We start from the raw sequence: 16,382 nt of genomic DNA, 5'->3' as shown, positions 1-16,382 counted from the left end.
TCCACTACTCCTCTCCATCCTTCTCGATCCAAAGCCTGCTTTCTCCAAGCATGCACTCTTAGGGTACACAGATCATCTTCTACCTCATCTAACCACCTTTTCCGTGGTCTACCAGGACGCCTCCTTCCTTCTAGTTTTAGCTTGTATGCTCTTTTAACAGCTCTTTTTTCGGGGGGACCCAGCCATCTTATACAGTTCCTCTTTATCTCCGTGACCAGGCTTGGCTTCGCATACACGTCTGCCACACTTCTGCATTATTCCTTATCCGCCATTCACCTTGGTCAGGTTTCGGTCCATAGATCCTCCCTCCGCCATGGCCTGTCCCAAGCCCGGATGAGAAAGGAGGAGGGTTGGGCGTTGGGCTGACAACCCCACCCCGTAAAAAGAACCTTGTTATGACACTAAAACCTCCAAAGGATCTGCCATCTAAAATGTACAACAAAATGTACACTATGTAGCTTGTTTTAAATTCGTAAAAATGTAGACAGCACCCTCTAGTGGATTTGTCATCTAAAATGTACGACACGTTGTAGACTAAGTAACGTATTTCAGATTCGCAAAAGTGTAGACAGCGCCCTCTAGTGGATTTGTCATCTAAAATGTACAACACGATGTAGACTAAGTAACGTATTTCAGATTCGCAAAAGTGTAGACAGCACCCTCTAGTGGATTTGTCGTCTAAACATACAAGAAAATGTACCCTAAATAACGTATTTCAGAATTGCCCAAAAAAATGTAGACAGCGCCCTCTAGTGGATTTGCAATCTGAAACATGCCATGAAAAGTTCCCAGAGCAATATATATGTTTTCACTAAAATGTAGGTCAGGCTTGAGAAATACTATGTTGCCTGTGGTACTTTGAGCAGATTGTTTCGATTAAACATCAAAGTGTCCCAAAGATCCTGCGGCTCTGAAAACATTTAAATCATGGTTATGCCTATTAGACGATACGCTCACTGAAAGCTTTGTCTTTAATTCCCAATCTCCCAATCTAAAGTCCAAAGAAAGCTTCCCCCAAACCAACTTTCCTCATCGCTGGGGAAGAAATGTTTAGAAATGTTTGCGTTATGAGAATGCGAAGTGATTGTCTTAATGAACCGTCGCACGGCAATGAAATTTTCAAAGCAATTACTTTGTGATCTTTTGCCCCGAACATGAGTCTAACCATGTATGACATATTAAAATCTCCAAAGCAGAAAACAGTCTTGTTCAACTCTTAATGTTAGTCAAGTGGGACTTTCCATTTGCACTTCCCATTTTCACTAATATCAGTAATTGTTTACTTCATTAGTGTTCTTCAGCGAGCGAACGCATTTATCGATTTGTGAAACGCGTAATGTTTGCATTCTCGTATTGCTTAAGGCGACGTAGGTTTGCATGTTAGCATTTCAATTATACTAATGGTTCCTCAAGAGCTGCCAGAATTCACCAGGGGCTTGTTAATATGAACACAGGAATGACACTGATGGTATAGAGCAAAAGACAATCAACATCTAATGACTTCTGCTTCATCTCTATATATGTATGTATATAGCATTGCAGGACACACTTCATTTGGCATGTCTAGTGTCAGCATGCAGCTTGTGATCAACCAGAATGTCTTTTTTTTTTTGCATGAAGATTCACAACAGACACTGAGAAATTGCAGCGAGAACTCTGACATTTACAGATGTGGAGCCAAGCATGAAGATCTGAACAAAAATGTAAATGTCAGTGAAGAAAGTTGGCATATTTGGGGTCCTGAAGTGTTATTTATTCATTCATTTTCTTTTCAGCTTAGTCCCTTTATTAATCAGGGGTTGCCGCAGCAGAATGAACCACCAACTTATCCAGAACATGTTTTACGCTAGCTGCAACCCAACACTGGGAAACACCCATACACTCTTGCATACACTACAGCCAATTTAGCTCACTCAATTCCCCATAGCACATGTGTGACTGTGGGGGAAACCGGAGCACCCGGAGGAAACCCACGCCAGCACAGGAAGAAATGCCAACTGACCCAGCCGGGGCTCGAACCAGCAACTTTCTTGCTGTGAGGCGATCGTGCTATCAACTGAGCCAGTGTGACAGTTTTTTTTAATGCTATGCTAAATTTAGATTTGTATGTAGATTACACTGTGCATAGAGTTGATCCACTGCAGAAAGTGCTTTTCTTACCTAGAGTTTTTGGGCTTTATTTTGACGATCTAGGAGCAGAGTGTAAAGCACTTGGCCCAAAAGCATTAAGGGCATGTCTGAATCCAGTTTTGCTATTTTAAGGATGGATAAATACTCTCTGTGCATTGTCTAACAGGGTTGTGCTCATCCTTTTAATGAGTTTTGGGTGTGTTTTGAACATAGCCTGCATTAAACCAATCAGAGTCTCGTCTCTCATTCCCTTTAAGAGTCAGTTGCATCACTCCATGGTGCATTTGCTCTTTACATGGCGACTTTATAAGTGTAAAAACTGAACACTTCACTGGCGAGAAAACAGTTAAACAGAGCATCTGCAGCGCGAGGATAAAGAACGAGCCTCCTCCATTCAGCCTCTTTACTTTCTCTTTACTTTACTCCTTTACTTTAGTGGAGTGAGGAAACGGTGGAAACTCTTCTAATAAATTTACTTTGTTAATCACAAAGATTTGTGTCTAAACTATTTCTAAATTCAGTTCTAATCTCCAGTGAAGGAATAAATGATCAATAATGATAAAGTGTGCTCAGAAAACTGAGTTATATCCAAACACACATCCTGTTCTTATGCCCCATATGCTGATGCAGACGTCTCCAAAACCCCACAGCTGGACAAATCTACACTTGTGTTTATTAAAGCAAATATAAATCTGCACATAATCAATAATACTGCTAATAATAATCACAATATACAGATGCAGATCGTCATGAAAAAACGGAAGAGGCCCACTTAGATGAAGAAGGCATGGAGGCAGTGCTGTTTATATTGATGTAGAAAATAATAGTTTCTGTATGATTTTAATCCTTTAAGTTTTTTCCTCTGTGAAGATATTTTGTGTGTTGCTTCACATCCTGTGTGTATTCAGCAGTGTGTGAGCATTTAGACCTGCAAAGGAGCATAAATAATGTGCTCTGCTAGACTTTAGAGCAGCTTTTAATTGGTCAATGACGTGGTCTGTTTCAGTTCCTCAAAATAGCAACTCTCCAACAATGCGCCTAAACACACCTCCTTAATAGACCAGCACACACATGAGTCCACAAAGTGGCGCAAATGGATTTGCTGTTTAAACAACGTGGAGCAAAATGTGAAAATTATTGTTGCGCTGGTCTGAAAATAGCAACAAATCGCGCCAAACACATCTTGCACGTTTTCTGGCAGGTGCAGGATAGAGCCAATTGTCTTGTTTTTGGTAAAATGTCTAAAACTTTGTAAATCAAGAAGCATTTTCTAGACAAGCAAAAATATTGTTATATTTTCAGAAATAATAAATCAAAACGAAGTGCGTTTTTCCTTAAAACAAGCTAAATAATCTGCCAATGGGCATACCTGTCAACCCTCCCGTTTTTCCCGAGATTCTCCCGTATCTTACAGTTCTATCCCACTATCATCCTGTAAAGGTATGTTCCCGTATTTCTCCCGTATGTTCAGTGTTTCTCTGAAGGGTGGCAAGAAACATAAAAGAGTCGAGCCTCTCTGTACGCAACCCATACCGCCGAACCACTAGGGGCCGCCCCTTGCTGCTAAATGTGAGTCTGTTCTGTGCTTTCGCTTTGTTTAGGCACAAAAACACTTTGAAATAAATCTAAAAAGGCGTGATTCCCTTTCCTTTTCATTACAGGTGCCGTCACCCCTCCTATGCAATCCTCAAAACAGTCATTTAATGGTGCACAACTGTCAGCTGATGTGCTCCATAGTGATAAATAGACGCTGTTTCCCAAACAGACTCTGTACATACAATTTGAAGCGGAGCGAAAGTGGCTTTTGGGTGCGTGTTTAAACAGACATATACACATAGTTAATAATAATAATATCTAAAGATGTCGATGGTGTTTTTTTTTTCAAATACAACTGATTTCGTCTTAAATGAGCATAAAAAGCAGCCGAATGCCTTCATCATAATGTTAGATGTGTGCATTTTTAAAGTGACACCTGTTATTTAATATAATCAAACAAAAAAATCTGAATAAATGAGAGATTTCTTCGTTGCTCTTTAATCAGAATCTGTACGTTATACAGTGAAGAAACGACTAATGAGATTTGATTCTATTTCATTATAATAGTTATTAATTTTAATAAGCTGAACTGGTTACTAATCTATTCGATGCTAATTTATATATTTATTTTTTCTTTTGTAGATAATAATAATAATAATAATAATAATAATAATAATAATAATAATAATAATAAAAAAACATATTACTGACCATTTAACTGTTTATTTAAGGGGTGTCCTTTATTATGGTGGGCATATCCCTTATTTTCACATCCCAATGTTGACAGGTATGGCCAATGGGGTAGGCAATAAAATAGTTTTTCCTTTTGACATAAGATTATTTTGCTTACCCATTGGCAGATTATTTTGCTTGTTTTAAGGAAAAACTCACTTAATTTGGGAATCTTACTTCTTAGAATAAAACACTATTTTTGCTTGTCTGAAAATGCTTCTTGATTTAATGTGTTTTAGATATTTGGACTAGAAGCAAGACAAAAATTCTAAGTAAGAAATGGATTTGTTTTTTTGCAGTGTAATCAGTGCATCCCTAATATTTAATACCAGTGATTATCAAACTAAACAGAAAGCATGAAAGAACGTGACACAAACAAAACTGAAAAAAAAAAAAACGTGACGATACGGATGATGATTTCTGCTTCAGCATCAAACTTATATCTTGACCCACAATAAACCGTTCTCCTCGCGGCACCTTCATGAAGCAAACACACTGGAGGATAAATCAGCATTTGGCTAAGTTGGCGACTGCATCAATCTGCATAGTAATGCAATCAGCCAGAGCGTCACGTGGCCTTTTTCAATGAGGAGGCCAAAAATATCTTAACGGTGCTTCATTTTAATTTTAAATGCCAGCTTAGATGATGTTATTCATGAAGTTTCACTATTTCCATCTCGCTTGTGATGATCTTAGATTTCTGTATTTTATATTCTTGTGCATTTCAAACTGAAATCTGAAGTTTAGTTTCGACATTGATGCTGCAAAACATGCTTCTCTTACTTAGAGGTTTTGTCTTGTTTCTAACCCAAACAACAAAGATTCTTGGGTATTTTTGAGGGTAAAGGTGTGATTTTGAGTACATGTTGCGTAATTTTCCTCCATTCAGAGCTGCTCCGTGCTCAGAGCTGCTCCAAATATCAAACAATTCTTGGTTTCTGGTCCAAATATCTTAACATATTTAATATATATATATATATTCATTTATTTTCTTGTCGGCTTAGTACCTTCATTAATCCGGTGTCGCCACAGCGGAATGAACCGCCAACTTATCTAGCACGTTTTAACGCACCAGATGCCCTTCCAGCCGCAACCCATCTCTGGGAAACATCCACACACACACACTCATACACTACAGACAATTTAGCCTACCCAATTCACCTGTACCGTATGTGTTTGGACTGTGGGGGAAACCGGAGCACCGGGAGGAAACCCACGCGAACGCAGAGAGAACATGCAAACTCCACACAGAAACGCCAGCTGAGCCAAGGCTTGAACCAGCGACCTAACATATATATATTCTGTAAATTTCCTCCATTCAGACAATCTGCTCAGTGATCGGGCTAGTTTAACCTCCTAGGATAGAGGTGTCAAACTCAATTCCTGAAGGGCCGCAGCCCTGGACAGTTTAGTTCCAACCCTAATTAAACACATCTGATCAAACTAATTGAGTCCTTCAGGCCTACAGGTAAGTGTGTTGGAGCAGGGTTGGAACTAAACTGTGCAGGGCTGCGGCCCTCCAGGAATTGAGTTTGACGTCCCTGTCCTAGGGCTTAGTGGCCACATATGTTGACAGCACGTTTGAGCTTTCATGCCTCATGTCTTGTATTTTGTTTCAGACAGTGTCATCCTGCAACTGTTTTGCAGCTTATGAAATGTGTCAAATACTATTTTAACTGTCCAAAATGTGCAAAAAACATTTTTTACTGATTGTCAAAACATGTTTAAAATATGTGTGGTAATGCATTAAAAAACAGCCAGGAAAAAAACTGCTGTGTTCAAGGCTGAAATATAGAGTTTTTCAATCAATTACACAATGGTGACTTGTGTTGGTATTGTGTTTTATGGAAATTCAGACCACGAGTCCACATAAATGGACATTATTTTTCTCTAAAAGTACATCATATAAAAAGATGATACTTGGTTTTTATTCTAATAAGGTTTCAATAAGCCAAAATAGCAAAGAGAAAGAAAAAAATGCATGTAAAAAAAACAGCTTGGGCCTCAAGAGGAAAAGTTTATGTATTTTTCTTGTCCAAATATCTCAAAATTCTTGGATCCATGTATATTCATCTGTCATTTTCCTCCATTCAGAGCTGCTCTGTGATTGGGCTACACTTGAATCTCATTATAATATGCATGACTTTGATTTATTCAGCGTCATGCATAAACATGCGTACACTTTAAAAAAGACCTCCTAATGTTTGCGCATTTTGTGATTCTCAAATGTTTCCTATTTACTTGTGTTGGGGAATTGCATTATGGGATGTTAATCTCTGCTCTGTCCACTTTTGATATTGAAAATTCAACTCTACAGTTTAACAAAGTGACTTTAATTGACATTTTAGTCGTTTGAAATAATATAATGTAAATGAAATAATATATAGAGAACATGTCAATATATATATCAACATCTACAGAATATATAAATAGAAAGCCCATAATGCAATCCAAAAGCATAAATACAGTAATAACATGAATCATAAAATATGAAAGCTGCTAATTTATGGACAGTTTTTAACTTGTTTCAATTCAAAATATCAAGCGATTCTTGGGTATTTTGGAGGGTATAGGGAGCAGTTTCTGATACAGCTTCTTCATCTGTAATTTTCCTCCATTCAGAGCGGCTCGGTGATTGCGCTAGTTCTCTGATCAGCAGGTGAGGAGGTTAATCTAGCGACTAGCGCTGCTGGTTTGATTACGCCACTATTTGAGCCCAGCGTTTCTCTCTTTTCACCCACAGCTCTTCTTCTGTCAGCCCTCCGTGGCCTCTTTCGGGGCGTCTTAGCATCCGTGTGTGTGTGTCTGGGTAATTATGCTCAAGCCGGGACAAAAAGCGCATGGCACTGCACATTAGCATAATGATTTACGAGGGAGGTCACGCAAGGCAAAGCGGAGCGGAAATTAGCCGCTTCGGGCGACTGGCAGCAACATCATTATGTTATGCAAAAGATGCTTGACGCTAATGCCTTAATAAATATGCTGCGTTTAGATTTACGCACGCCGTGTTATCACTGGGATAAATGCAAATATAAAAACCATTCGAGTCAAGTCCTGCCTCAGAATGGACTGTGTGCATGTGCGATAGCGTTTCTCAAGAGGGCCGAAGCTTATTTTAGAGCCCGTATCTTTATGTTGTATGCTTTTTTTGCAATCTTCTCATCTCAGATGCTTGCATTTAAACTGCAAATAATGCTTTTCTAGTCCAAATATCTACAAATCCTTAAATCAAGGAGCATTTTCTAGACCAGCAAAACTTAAAGACGTGTTTTCAGAAATAATGAGTCAAAATTAAAAGAGTTTTTTATTAAAACAAGCAAAATAATCACGTATTTGCTTACGCCAATAGCAGATTATTTTGGTTGTTTAAATGAAAGACTCACTTCATTTTAATTATTTCTTAAAACAAGACTATATTTGTCACTGAAGAATATAGAGGTATATATAAGCTATATCAGAAACTGCTTATTATACCTTCATAAATACCCAAGAGTGTTAGGATATTTGGACAAGAAGCCAGACTAACACTTAAACTAGCCCAATCATGAATGGAGGAATATTACAGAACAATAGACGTGTATCTAAAATCGCCCATTTATCCTCAAAAATACCCAACAATTGTTTATATTTAGACTAGAAACAAGACAAAAACTTGAACTAGGCCAATCACAGACCAGCTCTGAGTGGAGGAAAATTACAGAACAATATACATGTGCAAAAACCCTTATACGCTCATAAATACCCAAGAATGTTGAGATATTCAGACCAGAAACCAGATAAACACTTAAACTAGCTCAATCACAGAGCAGCTCTGAATAGAGAATTATACAAGAATATACATGTGTAGAAAATCACAAATATACCCTCAGAAATACCCAAGAATCGTTGATATTTGCGTTAGAAACGAGACAAAAACGTGTCAGTGCCAAAAGGAAGCCCTATGTTAACAGTGTCCAGAAGTGCTGTAGACTTCTCTTGGCTCTCTTGTATATGTATACATGATTTTTTTATGATTTCTGACCAATATTAGACTTTGTCCTGATTTATGTTTCAGATATAATCATTTGCACTAATCATTTTGATCAGAATAAATCCAAATTGTTTTTCACAATACTTTAAACTTTGGAAAACTGAAGCACTGAGCCATTGTTTTATTGTAATTTTATTAATACATTTTTTAATTAAAGTTGTTGGTAATCTGCTGTCAATTTCTGCATGAATAACCCTGCTGTGTTTGTCCTCAATTTGTTTAATCACTTTTTGTCATGGCAAGGTAATTAATTAAGTACAGTAGAGTCAATTAAGTGTTTCACTGGAGTAGAACAGACGCTGTAAACTTAGCTTCATGCTTGATGGAAGTGTTATGTAAGGATGCTGAATGTAGACACTTGAGGAACTGAATATAAAACAATTACAAACTTAATACTGTTCAATATTCCAGCCCAGGCCCAATGGAAATACATGCTTCGGTGCATTTTTGTGAAATGTAAAATACATTACTTAGTGTAATTTTGTTGTACGTTTCAGATAACAAATCCACTAGAGGGCGATGTTTTTACATTTTGCAAATCTTGGTCCGCTATACGTCATTGCTCTGCATTGATTCCTAGTTATTGTTAAGAAATGTTAATAGAAATAAACATTTTTCTGCTGAAAATATGTACATGAGGATGACTTGCAAATATATGTATGACCTTTTAAATATATAAAATCCACTAGAGGGCACTGTCTAAATTTTTTTAATCTGAAATCTGTTACGTAGGGTACGATTTGTTGTACGCTTCAGATTACTAATCCACTAGAGGGCACTCTATGTTTTGCTAATCTGAAAACTGTTAATTGGGTTACCTTTGTAAAGCATCTAACAAATCCACTAAAATACAACATTTTTGCTAATTTTAAATGCAGCGTGCTTCATTTCGTCATCGCTCTCCTAGTGACTGTAAAGAAATGTCAATAGAAATCAATTGTTTTTCTGCTGAAATTATCTGCATGTGGATGACTGACAGATGTATTCTCTAATGAGTTTTCAATCATATTAAACAAATCCACTAGAGGGCGGTGTCTACACTTTTTAAATCTGAAATATGTTACCTAGTGTTTGATGTATGTTTCAAATGACAAATCTGCTAGGGATTTATGCTATACATGTTTTTGAAACTAAAATACATTACTTAGGGTACATTTTGTTGTACATTTCAGATGACTAATCCAATAGAGGGTGCTGTGTGTGTGTGTATATATATATATATATATATATATATATATATATATATATATATATATATATATATATATATATATATATATAATTTTATTTTGAAATGCATTACTTAGGGTACATTGTGTTGTATGTTTCAGATGACAAATCTACTGCAGGGCCCTGTATATATTTTTAAAATTTTTTTAAATGCATTACTTAGGGTACATTTTGTTGTACGTTTCAGATGACTAATCCAATAGAGGGTGCTGTGTGTGTGTATATATATATATATATATATATATATATATATATATATATATATATATATATATATATATATATATATATATATATATATATATATATATATATATATATATATAATTTTATTTTGAAATGCATTACTTAGGGTACATTGTGTTGTATGTTTCAGATGACAAATCTACTGCAGGGCCCTGTATATATTTTTAAAAATTTTTTAAATGCATTACTTAGGGTACATTTTGTTGTACGTTTCAGATGACTAATCCAATAGAGGGTGCTGTGTGTGTGTATATATATATATATATATATATATATATATATATATATATATATATATATATATATATATATATATATATATAATTTTATTTTGAAATGCATTACTTAGGGTACATTGTGTTGTATGTTTCAGATGACAAATCTACTGCAGGGCCCTGTATATATTTTTAAAAATTTTTTAAATGCATTACTTAGGGTACATTTTGTTGTACGTTTCAGATGACAAATCCACTAGAGCGCGCTGTGTATATTAAAAAAAATAAATAAATAAAACGTTACTTAGGGTACATTTTGTTGTACATTTTATATGACAAATCCACTAGAGGGTGCTGTATATATATTTTTAAAAAATTTAAAACATTACTTGGGGTATATTTTGTTGTGCGTTTCAGATGACAAATCTACAAGAGGGCGCTGTATATATTTTTTAAAATAAAAAACGTTACTTGGGGTACATTTTATTGTACGTTTCAGATGACAAATCAACTAGTGGGCACTGTATGCATTTTGAATCTGAAATACATTGCTTAGGGTACGTTTTTTTGGTCCATTTCTGATGACAACTTCACTAGAGTGTGCTGATTGAATTTGTGAAACTGAAATACATTACTTACATTACATTTTGAAGTGCGTTTCATATGACAAAAACACTAGAGGATGCTGTCAACATTTTGCAGATCTTAAACATATTACTTATTGTACAATCTGTTGTACATTTCAGATGCCAAATCCACTAGAGGGCGGTGTCTACACTTTTGCGAATGTTAAATGCAGTGTGCTCTGCTAGACTTTTTCCCGAGTGACTTTTTAAAATAAAAAGTCAATAGAAATCAATGTTTTTCTGCTGAAAATGTGTGCATGCGGATGACTGACAGATGTATATCTCATGTGCTTTCAGGCAAGGTCTAACATCAGATCGGGGCCGATTCCAGCGCTGTAGGCCACGGCGCGTCCCAGCTGAGGATCACACACTCTGGACATCTGACAACACTTCACAGGCCGAGGTCACAAGCCAAGCCTGCTGCTTTTATTCAGCCCAGCTGGCTCTCATTTTACGCCTTCAGCCGTGTTTGTGACTCCAAGTGGCCCGTGTTTTCACTGCTGGAGTCTGCCACCGTCTGCAGCCGGAGGGTGTCTGCAGATCATGACCACAGCATGTGCGATAGGTAGGAGGAACATGCTGTTATGTCCATGTTGTGACTTAAGTTGATGTAGGACTATAAGAATGATTAAATAATGCTTGTATTATTGTTTTATAGTCATAATGTGAAATAATCACAGTGACATTTATATATGTTAATCCGCTTTAAGAACGGAATACAGTTAGTTTCGTTTTAATCAAAGTTTCCAGTCGCCATTATTGCTGTTAAGTGGAAAAGACTGCACAATCCATCCATATATAGCCTACACATGACAGCTTGCAAACTGATTTACAAGTTCTGATTTCTAAAACCTCGGTAGACCTACAGCCAATAAAACGGCAGGAGGAAGATTGGGGAGGAGTTATAAACCTACAGCCAATGAGAGAGCAGATACACACCAAAGGGAGGAGTTATAGACTTCCAACCAATGAAAGAGCAAGATACATGGCAAAGAGAAGTTTGGGATGGAGTAATAGACCTCGAGCCAATGAAAGAGCAAGATAGAGGTCAAAGAAAAATTTGGGGAGGAGTTTTAGACCTACAGCCAATGAGGAAGCAGATACATGCAAAAAAAAAAGGTTTGGGGAGGAGTTATAGACCTACAGCCAATGAGAGAGCAGATTCACACCAAAGGGAGGGGTTATAGACTTACAGCCACTGATAAAACAGATAGACTTCAAAGGGAGGGGTTATAGACCTACAGCCAATGAGAGAGCTGGTACACACCAAAGGGAGGGGTTATAAACCTACAGCCAATGAGAGAGCAGATACACACCAAAGGGAGGAGTTATAGACTTCCAACCAATGAAAGAGCAAGATACATGGCAAAGAGAAGTTTGGGGTGGAGTAATATACCTAGAGCCAATGAAAGAGCAAGATAGAGGTCAAATAGAAATTTGGGGTGGAGTTATAGACCTACAGCCTATGAGAGCAGACACATGCCGAAATTTTTGGGAGGAGTTCTAGACCTACAGCCAATTAAAAAGCAGATACTTGCCAAAGGGAAGTTTGGGGAGAAGTTATTTACCTACAGCCAATGAGAGAACAAGATAGAGGTCAAAGGCAAGTTTGGGGAGGAGTTATAGACCTACAATCAATGAGAGAGTGGATGCACACAAATGAAAGTTTGGGGAGGAGTTATAGACCCACAGCCAATGAGAGAGCAAATAAACACCATAGAAAAGTTTGGGGAGGAGTTTTAGACCTACAGCCAATGAGAGAGCAGATAAACACCATAGAAAAGTTTGGGGAGGAGTTATAGACCTACAGCCAATGAGAGAGCAGATAAATCACCAAAGAAAAGTTTGGGGAGGAGTCTGCATTGATTATGAAGGTGATTTTGCGTAGCTCTTCAGTGAACTGCAGCTCTGTGTAAATGCTGCTCCATCTGAAAGCACCTGCTGGAGGTTCACTAGAGCCGGCTTCACTGATAAAAATCCTCTTCAAATAATCGCTTGTCCCTAATGTATGCATGGATTATGCAATGCTGTCCCAGCTAAACAATTTCCACTGAAAATGCCATTAGATCTGTTTCTCCAGTCACTATTAAGCTCTTCGAAGGGCAGTGAAGGACACATCTTGGATTAGTTCAACAAATATCAGCTCCCTTCCATACTTCAAACCAAATTGCACTGAGCGTATCACAGCAGGATTGATCGTGATTACGCCTCTCTGTATCTCCCATTTCTTGAGTTTAGCACACTTTCATCTGGATTGCAGATCAAGTTTTATTTGCTAAACGTCATTTGATATTACCTATCAACCAAACATGCTCGCTGCTGTAATTATGGAGTTTCATTTGGGCAGATATTCAGTGATTTCACTCAGAATTGTCTGTATAATCAGCCCTTTAGTCGCTCTTATCGGCACGCCTGTTGTGCAAATCTGAGAGCAATTAACTGTGAGAGTGTGTGTTATTAGCCGTGACCTTTCAGGATTCTCCTTGGATGGTTTTTTAGAGGAAGATGAGGGTTGGCAGGGAGAAACGGAGGCTAGGAAACTCTTACCCATGATCCTCTGTGTTTTCAGTCAGTGTTATGCGTTGCAAATTGACCTGTTGTAACTCACAGACTTGATCTAAAGATGAAGCAGTAGGTTATAAGTAAGCACACACTGAATCTGTCTTACTGCTGCGTATCTCCACTGTAATAATGTACTGTATGTTGTGATTCACGAGTGTTTTGTGTTCATTTCTGGTTGTGAATAGCATTATGGGATGTTGATCTCTGCTCTGTTCACTTCTGATGTTGAAAATTTATCTGTACTGTTTAGCAAAGTGACTTTTATTGCCTTTTTAGTGGTTTGAAATAATATATAGAGAAATAAGTTTGTATAATAACAGAAAATGTGCTGCAGTTTATGATAAAATCATTGTGACTCCTGATGAAAGAGGTAATATAAAGCAAACCGAGCTTTCTGCTCAAGAAAATGTACAATTCTGGTAAAATTGTTGAGTTGAATTGAATTTATTTGACGCAAAAAATCGTATTGCAATTTGCTGCAATTTTTTTTAGTTAACTCAACAAAAAAGTGCCCTATAATGAAAATCTGGGTGTACCAAAGCAGAGTAGAATAATAAGAGATCAATACATGGAGCCATGAGCCTCAAGCCTGGTTTATAACTCTGCGTCAACTGACCAGCGTAACCCACGGCGGATGCAACACGCGTAGCTGTGCATTTATACTTCTGCTGCTGTCTCTGTTGGTCTGCATTAACACTTCTGAAACGCTAGTTGGCAGTGAGGTGTAAACGTTCCTCTGTGTCGAGTTTCTTCGCTGCTGTTTTGGTTTTCCTGAACACTTCCGGGATGTACAAGTGGCTCAAACTCGCTCATTTTGAGGCAGGAACTTTCCATCCGGAGCTCCTACACAGGACTCCACACTTGTAAACAATCACTTCATCAGGCTCACACCATCCGCGCGGCTCTCGGTCCCACCCAGACTCGTCAACGCTACCAAGCGACCAATCACAGAGCTTGCGCTAGGCGTCGTTGCGATGTGTAGTTACATTTTTGAGAGGTGCACGTCAGCGACGCCGACGGGCACGACGAAGGGCTATGCGTCAGCGCCGTAGCAGACGCCGGCGTTTGATGCAGAAGTATAAATCAGCCTTCAGACACCACTGTGTTCTGGTTATTATGTAAATGTTATCAGTGTAAAACCGTGTTGGACAACGGGTCAATCATAGGACAAAACACACTGTGATAAGACTCACATTTGCATGTTGGCCTACTTTAGGTCATTCATCCAGACCTGATGTCATCAAGAGAACACAGACCCATATGTAGGTCTGAGATCATTAATATGCACGCCTCAGGCTGCGTTTGATAAGCAACAATGTTTTCTAGTGAGCAAACATTTAGAAATACAAAGGGAAAGATTTTAAATTAGTTTTAGAGAAATGAAGGCGATGTAAACTTTAAATTGAATTAATTTATGTCTCGAATTTATTGAATCTTTTTTTTTATTCTCGACAGGGCTTCTTCCCAGATCTCATCAGCCACTTCTTCATTTAAATGCATGGCCCTAGCTGACGTAATGTGCTTAGTGCATATTGGAGCCTCAAAAACACAAGCAAAGCTTGATATCAGGTGTCTAGTATTACGGTTAACACAGTACATCTTCATCTGTCTGTTTTGTAAAGTTCAATTATAATTTAGTTTTTTGCACATCTCGTGAGCAAAATAGGTTAATGTTACTCTGACTGGGCTTAGATACACAGTGTACCTACAGTTTAAACTTTACAAAATTGCACAAATTATTTAAATATTGCTTAAAGCGGCTGCATTAGACCAACGAAGCATAAGAAATATGTTGAACATTACTTCCAGCGCGCCCTCCAAAACACTACATTTAAAATACAAATGCATGAGCGCTTTCAGGCTTGGGTGAAAAAGCAGAAAAGACATTTATTTTTTTGTCTGGGAAGGTTCATAGGATGCGTTCTCATTTCACACCTCTAGCAGAAGAAGATTCATGAGGGCTCCACCTGTCAGCAAGATAAATGGCACACATTACTGCACATTTACTGTACCATCAAGACCTTTCATTCCTGTAGCACCACATAGAGACGTAAATGTCAGGTTGGGGCAGTTTGGGTTTCTTTAGCTTTTAAAAATGAGTTTGTGTGTTAGGAGCGGCCCTCTTTTAACCCTCCTGTGGTCTCATAATTGTGTATACACCATTTGCCCTTTGGGTCAAAATGAGCCACCTTTATTAGAGCTCTAAAATAAAGCAGATCGAGTTCATTTCAATCCTTCAATCTCAGAAACAAGCTCATCTTGATCACACACTCAGTAAATGCTTGTGTTTTTTTTTTTTTTGCTCATCATTAATGAGTACATCCTATTTTGAAAATTAACTTTTATATTCATTTCATATCAGTTAATAGGTCATATATTTTGATCTTAAAATATAAATTATGGTGTACTCATTTTTGTACTAACATTGTCCTAAGTTATTTTGTTAGATTACCTTCAGATTTGGCTTCAGTACTGAATAATCTAATGCATATGCACACATATAATCTTGTAAAGCTTCCTGTGGAAAATATACATTTAAAAGAGAGATTTGTGAGGGGTGAACTCAAATATTTTTGCTTAAATAACATTTGTGTGACTTCATGTCTGTGCATGCAGCATCAGGTTTCTATTTTATTGCTTCTTTCCCTTTTTTTTTTTTTGCAGTGTTGATTAAAACAAATGACACACTTCTGGTGGGCTTGAACACAATAGCCAATCAGATGCATTTATTCACCACTGAAAACACCAGAGTTTAGTGTCGAGCTAATGGCTGAAGTCCCTCATCATAAACAATACAGTAGATTTGACAGCTTCAGCGATTATAACAGGAGGGATTATCATCATATGAATATTTTGTCTCAACAATGTATATATATATTTTTATCTCATAATTCTGAATTAATTAACCTGAAGTTGGGACTTTTATGTCAGAATTCACACCTTACAACTCAGAATAACAACTTTTATCTCATAATTCTGACTTTATAACACACAATTTGTGACTTTTATCTCATAATTCTGAATTTATTACCTTGAAGTTGGGACTTTTATCTTAGAATTCTGACTTTATGACTT

The 16,382-nt window shown here is 37.4% G+C and overlaps 1 long non-coding RNA gene across 5 annotated transcripts in view; it reads left to right on the top strand.

The window, feature by feature from the left end:
* LOC147841612 (uncharacterized) overlaps window positions 1-16,382 on the top strand; it is a 63,751-nt gene that overhangs the window by 32,102 nt on the left and 15,267 nt on the right. For 4 of the 5 annotated variants that reach the window (XR_015502224.1, XR_015502223.1, XR_015502222.1 and 1 more), the window contains exon 2: window positions 11,043-11,310. This is a non-coding gene — a long non-coding RNA (uncharacterized LOC147841612). Of the gene's footprint in view, window positions 1-11,042; window positions 11,311-14,762; window positions 15,719-16,382 lie in introns of those variants that run through there. The other variant, XR_015502225.1, reaches the window with a different exon arrangement.

Source organism: Danio rerio, chromosome 11, assembly GCF_052040795.2.
Source record: "Danio rerio strain M-AB ecotype USA chromosome 11, GRCz13ab, whole genome shotgun sequence".
Taxonomy (NCBI): Eukaryota; Metazoa; Chordata; class Actinopteri; order Cypriniformes; family Danionidae; genus Danio; species Danio rerio.
This window is presented reverse-complemented; position numbering and strand designations above follow the sequence as displayed.